Source organism: Vollenhovia emeryi, unplaced genomic scaffold (assembly GCF_000949405.1).
Source record: "Vollenhovia emeryi isolate VEMERY1.0 unplaced genomic scaffold, V.emery_V1.0 DF939170.1, whole genome shotgun sequence".
Lineage (NCBI taxonomy): Eukaryota > Metazoa > Arthropoda > Insecta > Hymenoptera > Formicidae > Vollenhovia > Vollenhovia emeryi.
In genome coordinates this window covers 1,302,765-1,312,765 of record NW_011967196.1, presented here as the reverse complement: position 1 = coordinate 1,312,765, position 10,001 = coordinate 1,302,765, and the positions used below count along the sequence as shown (strand labels likewise).

Genomic DNA, 10,001 nt, shown 5'->3' with positions numbered 1-10,001 from the left:
CTTTCATATAAGTCTTGAAAGCTCACCGATACTCAGAATAATGTAAAACCAGTAATGGCGACGCAAGTAGTGCTATAAATATTTTAAAAAATTATGCCTGTACTTTAGTTTTTACGCTGATAAGTAAAGGTTATGGTTTTCTTACTTCTTACCGGGATTGGGAAGTAACTCGTTACTTGTAACGAAGTTAGTTACTTTTTTTTTAAACTCTAACTTAACTTCGTTACTTTCCCTCCATCTGTAACTTAACTCAATTGCACTTTACAATTCGAATGCATGCAATTCGAAATTTGATATTTTTATTTTCATTGCAAAGTAACGATTCGTAAACGTAACGGTTACTGTTTTAGTAACCGCAACTGTAACGCGTTACTTTTCAGAATCGGTAACTTGTAACTGTAACTAGTTACATTTTTAGCAAGGGGTTGGTCACTGAGGTAATCTTTGTACAAGGGCTGGGTAATTCAGCGGCAGTTCAAACGAAATCTTTGGTAATTTAATATATTTGGGGTAATTTTAAATATTCTAAGGTAATCTTCAGTAATATGAGATAGTATTGGATTATCTGGAGTAATTTAAGGGTAATCCGTATCAGGAGTAATTTTTGTACACTATAACCGCTGGTGACTAATCCGTCGATTTTTAGCGAAAGAACTGTAACTGTAACTAGATACTTTTATAAAGTAACTTTCCCAATCCTGCTTCTTACTGCTTACTTCCAATGTAGACGGTCCTTAGTACGATACGCGGGGCTGCGCGGGCCGCCAACCGACCCGTTCGACTATCGCCGCGTGAATGATAGGCACAGTGAGACCAGACTGTTTTCGACCGAAGTGTTTACGGCGCTACGTCATTTCTCGGAACGGGCGTTCGACGCCCAAAATTCCGAGAACTTCCGCGGTTGATAAGCCACAATGATCGACGAAATTGTTAACAAAACCAAAGCCGAAAGCTCCGAAACGATGGGCCGAAAATAATTCGAGGCGTAATATGGTATCTATTGACAAGTTCGGCGGTTGCATTGATAAATGATTTCTATCGAAGTTATGATGTACCGCGGCCCTTGTAAGTTTTAATAAGCGCGCGCTCGTTTTACATTTCTCCAGGCAACGATTGAAAATAACGCAATTTCCGCCGCGTTGTGCTGGGCCGCGTGATGCGCCAATCACGTCCATCTGTACGCATTCGACGGAAGAAAAACAAATTGTCGGAAATTTTATCGCGTCAATCTAAAGTGCGACGAAGTACGGTCGCATATTAAATCACGTAGCGCGTTGGTAATAATTGCGCGTCAACGTGACGGGCAAATAAACCAGGCGTCAGGAAAGACGTCGGAAAAGACACGTAAAAATAGCGGACGCGGTGCATCGGGCTCTCCCTGCGCGCGGTTCTCCTTAACAAGGTGCATGCTTTTCTCCCAAAAGGCCGCTCGTGAAAGAAGCGGCAGTAGCGATAGATAAGAGAAGACCACCGATGAGAAGTCTTCTACTCTGTCTTTCGATATACAGCACGGGGAAGCGAAGAGACAGGAAGAATAAAGATAGACTGGAAATGTGCGGAAGTGCGAGACGATAAGAGAAAGAAAGGAAAGATAGAAGCGGAATACACATGATCTATTGCTATTCTAACATCTAGACAGCGGTAGTTATCCGGCGACAGAGACACTATACGAAATTATCATTTGTTTTAATATTATGTCATGTTTAAAAAAATGTTTTCTTATAAAAAAAATTTTTTTATAATACCGTAGAATATTTTAATAAAGGATTGAGTTATACTTCGGACTCTCTCTGTTTCTCTCTACTTTTCCCTTTGGTCAGAATTAACTCATAGTCTTCCGCATTATTTTATTGTCTCGGTAATGCTGAATTAATTAGTGCTCTTTATTTAAAGTACAATAGAGAGACGTAGCTTTCGGCGCAGCGGCAACGGGCCGGTGGTACAGATGCGCGCACATGTCCGGCTTTCATAGAGCTAAATCTTGTCTAGAGAAACCCACGATGCCATTGTATGCATCACTCGATACGTACATGTGTGCATGCGTGTTCGAACCAACCTCTAGTTAGCACTGGAATCTATTTTAAGAAACCTCCCCGCCGGGCAATGCGGTCGACCGCGGCAAAAAGCATTCGAGTCGAGATGTATGCGCCTCTCGAAAATACAAGACCGTCGGTGGAAAAAAAAAAGAGTGTCAAGGTTCGCTTTCGATTACTATAGCTTTTCTCAATTTGCCAAATGGCGAGCCGAGGGAACGACCTGACCCTACTGTTTTTGACGAGGCTGTGCCGCCGACGCGGATATATTGGCTTCGGATGAGCGGGGTGTAATGGGCCCTGTGATGCCAGCTCTTCCTAATTTTTATTAATGTACCATATTTTACGATATTTGGACGGAGAAACTGCTCTCATTCAACTTTTTAATTCAATTCCGTCACTTCGGAATTTTCTTCGCGAAATTAAGTTGACAATGCCGATGGATTACATTTAATTTGTTGACAAGGAGAAAAGGTACTTGATATTTCTCATGAAACTTCTGCGCGGTACGCTAGGCGAAAAATATTTCTATTAAATTCTAGCAAATAAATGACTAATAAAACAATGAATGTTCGACTTCGGCGAGCGACAATGCCACATGATAAATGTATAATATTATAATATACGGCGTGTGTTCATTCGAAGGAAATCGGGAAAGTTGTTATTTGCGATAATCAGAAAGAAAGGAAATTATATATTCGCCGAACGGTGCGGTATAGATTTTCTGTCTTATTCTGTTTGCTTTTACGTATGATCGTGCCTTCGTTTCTCGACCTCAATTTATCATGTTCTATCGAAAGGCGAATCGAATTGAACGTAAATCAATATTGACGCCGCATCTTGCTTCGCTGGCGCAGACGAAGTTTGTAATATGCAGCAGAATCCTCTAATCGCGAAATACCTAAACCTAATTAAGATAGCACATAGTTATAAACACTCCGGTAATCAATACAGTGTAAACTGCCGCATTAGCAACAACGATTTTGCGACACGGCGAATTATAACCGTTTCGAAAGCAGCGCGACGAATACGCGGTAACTTTTTTGTATTATCTGAATTATGTTAAACGGATAACAACCAGACAGTGTAGATTAGCGTTTTTTATCGCGGCCAATTAGAACGTTGTACATAATTGCTATGATATTACATGTTACACAAAAGATTTACGTTCGTATAATTATTCAATAGGATATTTTTATCCTGTTCACCGTTTTCCGCGTATTTCTAGATTTCGTGACTACTATAATTATTTTCGAAATCAAAGCAATCTTTTACAAGGGCGCCACAATTGGGCGCATGAAAATTAAGACATGATAATCGGAAAAACCATGCGATTCATATATCTAATATTTTCATAGTTCTAACACGAAATTAGATTTGCTGCGATATTCCAGCGTATAATCTGAGATTACGCGAGTGTTTGTCAAACTTGCGCATGTCTTGCGATATAATCACTAAGCGAATTGACGTTCTGCTTGAAATTGAATTCATAATTATAACTTTCGAGTATAATTATTTGCCATTGTACAAACATTTAAGCGGTTAATTGGATTCAACAATACATTTAATAAGCCCCGTATTTCCTTCAATGCATATTTCCGTTAAAAATATACCGTGAATATCTACCTCGTTGCAACAAATTATAGTTGATTCGCAGTTCCTTTTTCACAGTTGCAATTCTACAAGTAACGTTCATAATTATGCTTTTCGATCGTTTACGGCTGTATTAATCAATTAGGGTTCGATGATGTGCGAGGATTAAACGACGCGCTTAACATAAAAAGCTATTAGTCTTTTCTTCAAACATGTAGTCGTGCTAAAAGTGTACACGTAATAGGCTTCGTTGTAAAGATTACAGTTTTTTTTATATAATTACAGCTCTGCGATATCTTGATGGCGAATATCTTTTTAATCTCTTACTAATCGCGCCTCTTTTGCATTGTACGACTTGCACTAACAACGTCGTGATAAGCTGAATTAAGAAATGTACTTTAATTCTTACATATACCGGCGAAAAGTATATCGTGCAAAATGAAATATAAAAGATCCTCACATCTTGGATATCAATTGTCACGGTGGACTTTGAGGGCTTTAAGAATTTTATGAACTCTCAGAATTTGATGTCCCGATTTCTCCTCAGAGTTTCGAGAGCAAGTCCATTAGCAGCAACTTTTTAATATTCATCAAGAATTTTGGTGCTGAATTTTTGAGGTAAGAAAAAATTCTATTGCGACATCTACTTTACTTCAACGACGAAATTTTGTTATTTAGTTACACGCCGGAAGTGTGACTTGCTTTTATCGTGCGTGTTCCTTCAACAATTTTATTGAATACTAAAAAGCTTTTACTATTTCTCGTTTCCCGCGGATAGAATATCCTGTCCTTTTTATACGTCTCCGACTTTCTGCCATTTCGGCGCGCAATGTCCGTACGTTTGTTCGGCGCGGAGGGGGGGGGGCCAATGCAATTCTGGCATTCCGGTGCTCCGCAACGCGAATTCGAGCGTTCGCCTCGATGTCGCGCAACAATGGAGTTTCATGGTCCAACGAAAAACTATTATCGCCGTTATTGTTACTGCCGTAACTATCAAAATCAGTGTACATACAGTGTCTTCGATCGACCGCATTTTCCCTTAAACAAAATAAACGCCCGACAAATAGCCGAAGGGGAATTTATTTTGTATAGTGTGCATTCGTGTCTTCATATTTCTGTAACTTAACAATTTTACCAGGTAAATATTGAAATTATTCACGCCAGACACTCTTTTAGAACATCCAGAAATACATCATTTTTACAAAACGCGGTCAGTAGATATGCATGCAGTCGCTCGGGATTGCATGCATATCTACTGACCGCGCAAAAATGGCACGACGCCGGTGATAACTTTTAATTGCCCCCCATTCGGAAACTATGAAATCCCGGGGCCAGAGAGAGAGGGACAGCAACGTTTTATTTATGCATCTAATTGTACACTGTACGTTTTATTGTTGGCATTATCCGGTGTTGAGGAGAACACGAAAAGCGATTTTACGCCTCAATTATAAATCTGTATGTTTTTACTTGTCGCAGACTTGGCGACGTATCTTCTCTGACATTTGCTTTCAACTCTCTCCGCCGTTTCCTTTTTCTCTAATGGATATCTGTCAAGATGAAGTACCATAATTTCTTTGTAATGATGGTCAACGATGATTCCGCGCACTCGCTATGTAACTCACTCGACGAGATTTGACTTTTCTTCGCCGCGTCGCAAGTCGAGCTTGAAAGCTGGAGGTAACGAGTTGAAATGAACAGACTGCCTTTCACATAGTACGGAAATATGCCCGCCGCGCGGCTCCTCCGGCAATTTATAACTGCGAATTTGCGCCGCTGGGACGTACAAGCTCCTCGTCATAGCGCATTAAACGTTCCGCATATTAAACGCTCCGCCGCTTATGAGTAACAATATGACCCCAAGTGACATTAGTTGGAGAGAAAAAACATTTTACGTATAATGTAATCTTTCGTCTGCCTTTGAAATCGTTCCGTAGAAAGACAGAATAGCGATGGAGCCTATCGCAAGGAATGGATTGAACATTTATTTTCTTAATGCCATAAAAGTGCGGAAAATTGATAAAGAGAGAAACCGAATTAGCTCTTTCATAAAAGTTTCAGAATTTATACACGATGCGTATTTTCGAGTAAAATAATTAAAAAGTTGGATGAAGTTCTCCGAAATGCCCCGTCCTCGTCTTTACGAAAAAGTTAGACATTTTATAAAATTATTAAATATAACAGAAACACGCAAAACTGAATTGGTGCGTTATATCAATTATTATTTGTTCAATGTTTGTTTTTAATTCACTCCCGAGCACCTGTACGCGTTACAGCGCACTTATTGTCATCACATTCACTCACGCACACTCAGTAAAGTGTAACAATGGAGCGATTATGTTCGGTTGAGGTGCATGTGTCGCTTCGTACGCCGGTCTCGTGTGTGCGAGACGTTCACTTTGGAGTAATTTTAAAGTAATTATGTCAGAAATCACCAACAAAACATCAAACACGAGGTACTTCAAGAAAAAGAGTAGATGACGACATCGCGCAGCGTAACATTGACCGTTTAAATAACATTTGCATGCCACGTTTGTATCTGTTTTCAAAGAAAAAGTGGAACATAAAATATTATGAACCGAGGATTTACGCAAATTCCAATTAATCGAATACGGCATCGTTGCAAAACGGTTATATCGCAACGCGTTGAAGTTCGGTTTTGTTAACGTAATATTTTATTATCGCGATATTTTCGGATTTGTGAATATAATGCGCGAACAGGCAGAGGATTTAGGGTCGATTTTATGGCCTTAATCCTTTCATGACCAAGTTATTATTTTATAATTTTTGATGATATAATGTGTTTTTTTTTTCAATGAATGCATGCACGGAAAAGAAAATGTAGCTGCCGTAGTTAAAAACTGCATGTGGCAACTAAACTTCAATTGTAAAATATGGACAGCTAAAATTTAGTTGCGATAGCTAAATATTTTGCTACTGTGCCTATTGTATTAGATGCGACAGCAAACCGTTGGCTGTGCTTTAGAAATTTATTGTTACGCTAGCAAAATATTTTCAGTAAAAACCACGATTAGCTACGGTAGCGAACAATTTTTTTCAGCGTGCTAAATCATTGAGGCTTTTTAAATTTTGTAAGTAAAACTGAGAGGAAAGTCCTCCATTATGAGACAGCAGATTTTCAACACGCACATCCAATCACAAATCTTTTGTCGCAACGATTACACAGTCTAACAACGAATTTACCACTGAACAGATTTCACTCCAAGGGCAATAAATTAACGATAAAACGATGCCCGTTAATTTAGCAAACACCCTGCTATTAGGAGCTTATCCCATAATAGGGAACTTTCTTCTACGTGTCTCAAGAGTCATGAATGGGTTAAGGTAGTGAACACCAGTTCAACTCGGCACTTTATAACGCGCGAACGTGCTCACTTAAGTTAAAATAAATTCCTTGGCGATTTCCTGCGTTGACAATAGCCTGTGGAGTCTGCTATAATTTATGCTCCGCGAACATCTATGCACGAGTTCGGTTACTTGATAAGGACCTGATACTTGGGGTCGAAACGCCGTACCAATTGTAACACGTAATTAATTATATTGCCGGTTGGATCAACAGCAAGTTTTATTTCAATTTTATTCGTCACCGGTGACTTTGAATATACTCCCCTACTGGTTAAGGTATTGATACTTGGGAGACTTTTGTAGACCGATTTTCATGGACACGTAACGGGCGCGGGAATTGGTTCCGGGTGATATTGAATACGTATTGTAACCGTCCTTTCTCCACAGCGACTGTATGCCTGACACATTTTTCGCCGTGCGATGAACGTGACACGTTTTACATGTTTGCTGATCATGCGAATCGTACAAATCGAGATGAAAGGATCACGGCGTAACAATGACGCAAGATTTTCGCTATAAATTCGCGGGCCCGCGCGCCACGCTTTTAAGCTCCGAGTTTGTCTTATGGCGAGCCGGCGCGCAATTTACTCCCCGTGCAATCCCTGGAGGCTTACTCTCTCGATTGGTAGGAAAAACGCGAGCTTTACTGACCCATTTACTTGCGCAGGCCGATTCGTTTGGATTAGCAGTGCCTAGTTATATGCCCCATAGCTCGATTCTTATGCCGGCTTATCGGCCTTAACGCATTTGCGACTACTTGAATCACCGTGTTATGCCGTAAAAGGGAATTCAGTTTGTTCGCGATTGTGCTAGCACAAAGAATACGCGTCAACTAAAGTTAATTAATTTTCACGTTGATTTAATTTCGAATTAGAATAATCAAGAGTGCTAAAGCGAGACGTATTTTGACAGAAATATTATTGAAATATTAGAGAAGAGTTTTACGAATTATATAATTTTAATTAAAACTGAGATTGAACTATATAAATCTCTATTGAAAAACAACTGTATTGTATTAATAAAGCTCGCAAAAATTCTGTTTGGTTATCGATATTGTCGTTAGATAATAAGAATAGTTTATTATCGTGAATATGTTAATGTATTCAATTTTTGAACACATGCATATTCATCGGTCTTTATTCGGCTAGTATAATCGAGGTTCGATCCCCCGCAATTTGCAGAATTTTCCGTGTATTTGCAGCTACGATACCAAATCGAGATTCATTTAACCCGGTGTTATATGTCATAGCGTAGGTTTGACATTAAATACAGTCACTACGGAGTTTCAGCAATAACACATTTCCACATTCCGTATTTATTTAGAGATATCTAAAATTGGACACTCGTAGTTAGCCGCTTTTACGGGCATTCATTTTATGTGATAAATCGACGGCATTTTTGCATACAGCCATTTGTTTTAATCCGTGGTACGTCGGACACAAGGGATTGATTATGGAAACGGATTTTTAACGTCTCTCGACCTTGCCCGAATTTCGTTTGACGGATGGTCCCTCGATGAGATCATACTTTTACACAAAAGCGCAATACTTCCGGCTCCCATAAATGCGTATCGATACACGGCAATATTTATTTCGCCGATTTCCCGATGATGTGTGTATTTCGGGATTTATGATCAAGATTCGCGTTAACGTAAACTGGAACGGACAGCGTTTTCTTGGCTCAATATCTCGATATGAGGAATCGCAAAAAAAAACAGGAATCAATCGCGTGTTCCTAATTACGATATTTACTCCTAACTTGTAACAGTTTTTCTGTCGGCCAAATTTACTTTTTGCGTTAAAATAGACAATGTTCTTGCGCGAATATCGATAATAGCGTACACGTACAGAATGTTAGGTCAGCACAAACACAAGACGGCTTAATGACTACATCGGGATTGTTACATCGTGCCCGATCGCGTCAGTTATTTCCGCAGAGATCCAAACACCGCGCATGGATACGATACGGATAATTCCTAACCGAAGGAGTTTCGTCAACTCCCTTCGATGATAATATTCACGAGAACGGACAATCGAGCCGGGCAATTCGTTCGCCGCGCCTGCCGTCTCAATGCAGGCCGGGTCGCACAATCGGGCGAACGGCTCGGAATTTTGTGGAATTTTCTATATGCCCCGGTACATACGCCATGGCGATGCGCTGCATGGGAGTTTCGAATACGCGGTATAGCCAATATCCCCTTTGCTCCGCGGCGCGAGCTGCATTATGCTCACGGCTTTCTACCTGGCGTGAAAATGGAACCTCGATTAACCCCCGTGAATCACGGAGCTCCGAAATGGCATTCTACGCTGTTCCCCACGAAACACGCCTCATTCTGCATTTAATTGAGTCTCTTTCCGCTTTGCCTCCCGTTTAGCTACCATTGTGATGAGCGCGAACCGCATTAGCGTTTCTATTATCGTTAGATGACACGCGAAACGATTGCCAATCTACATTTATCGGCGCGAAGGAATTTCCCGCTTCCCGCGGAGGATAATATTTATCGCCGCGCAATCTTTTTTAAATTAATTCATTAAATTCCCCCATAACTAATTATCGCGCATAAAATACTAACGACAATCATGTTTATGCGATAGAAATTACGCGCCGTTTCGGACTCTCGTAAATATTCAGCGAGAATGCGTAATTATTACGCGCTATAGCGTTGCATACTTGCAATTGTAGATAAAAATCATGAATATGAAACAGGAGAAACAGAAATTGTATTAGCGAATCAAAGGCACGTGGAGAGAGCAAGAGTGACATCGTGACATTTTAATATAATTGCGAATTTTTATCGAATACGGCCAATTGAATCGTTAAACAACGGGTCACTTAAATGTCACTTTATTGTATCGGTCAAATTTCTTTTTTCTTCTTTCAAATCGACGAGTCGCCCATTACGCGTATTATGAAGTTTCAGCCTCATTAAATTATGCACACCCTCGCATATGTTATGAGTGATTAATAATGTCTGTATCATAAATCATTAATCAGTTGCGCACAACATTATGT

General features: G+C 40.0%; 1 protein-coding gene across 1 annotated transcript in view; it reads right to left on the bottom strand.

Annotated features, from left to right (window-relative positions):
- The window catches only part of LOC105563920 (keratin, type I cytoskeletal 10-like), an 18,783-nt gene that overhangs the window by 2,790 nt on the left and 5,992 nt on the right, over positions 1-10,001 (bottom strand). The gene's annotated exons all lie outside the window — the stretch shown is intronic.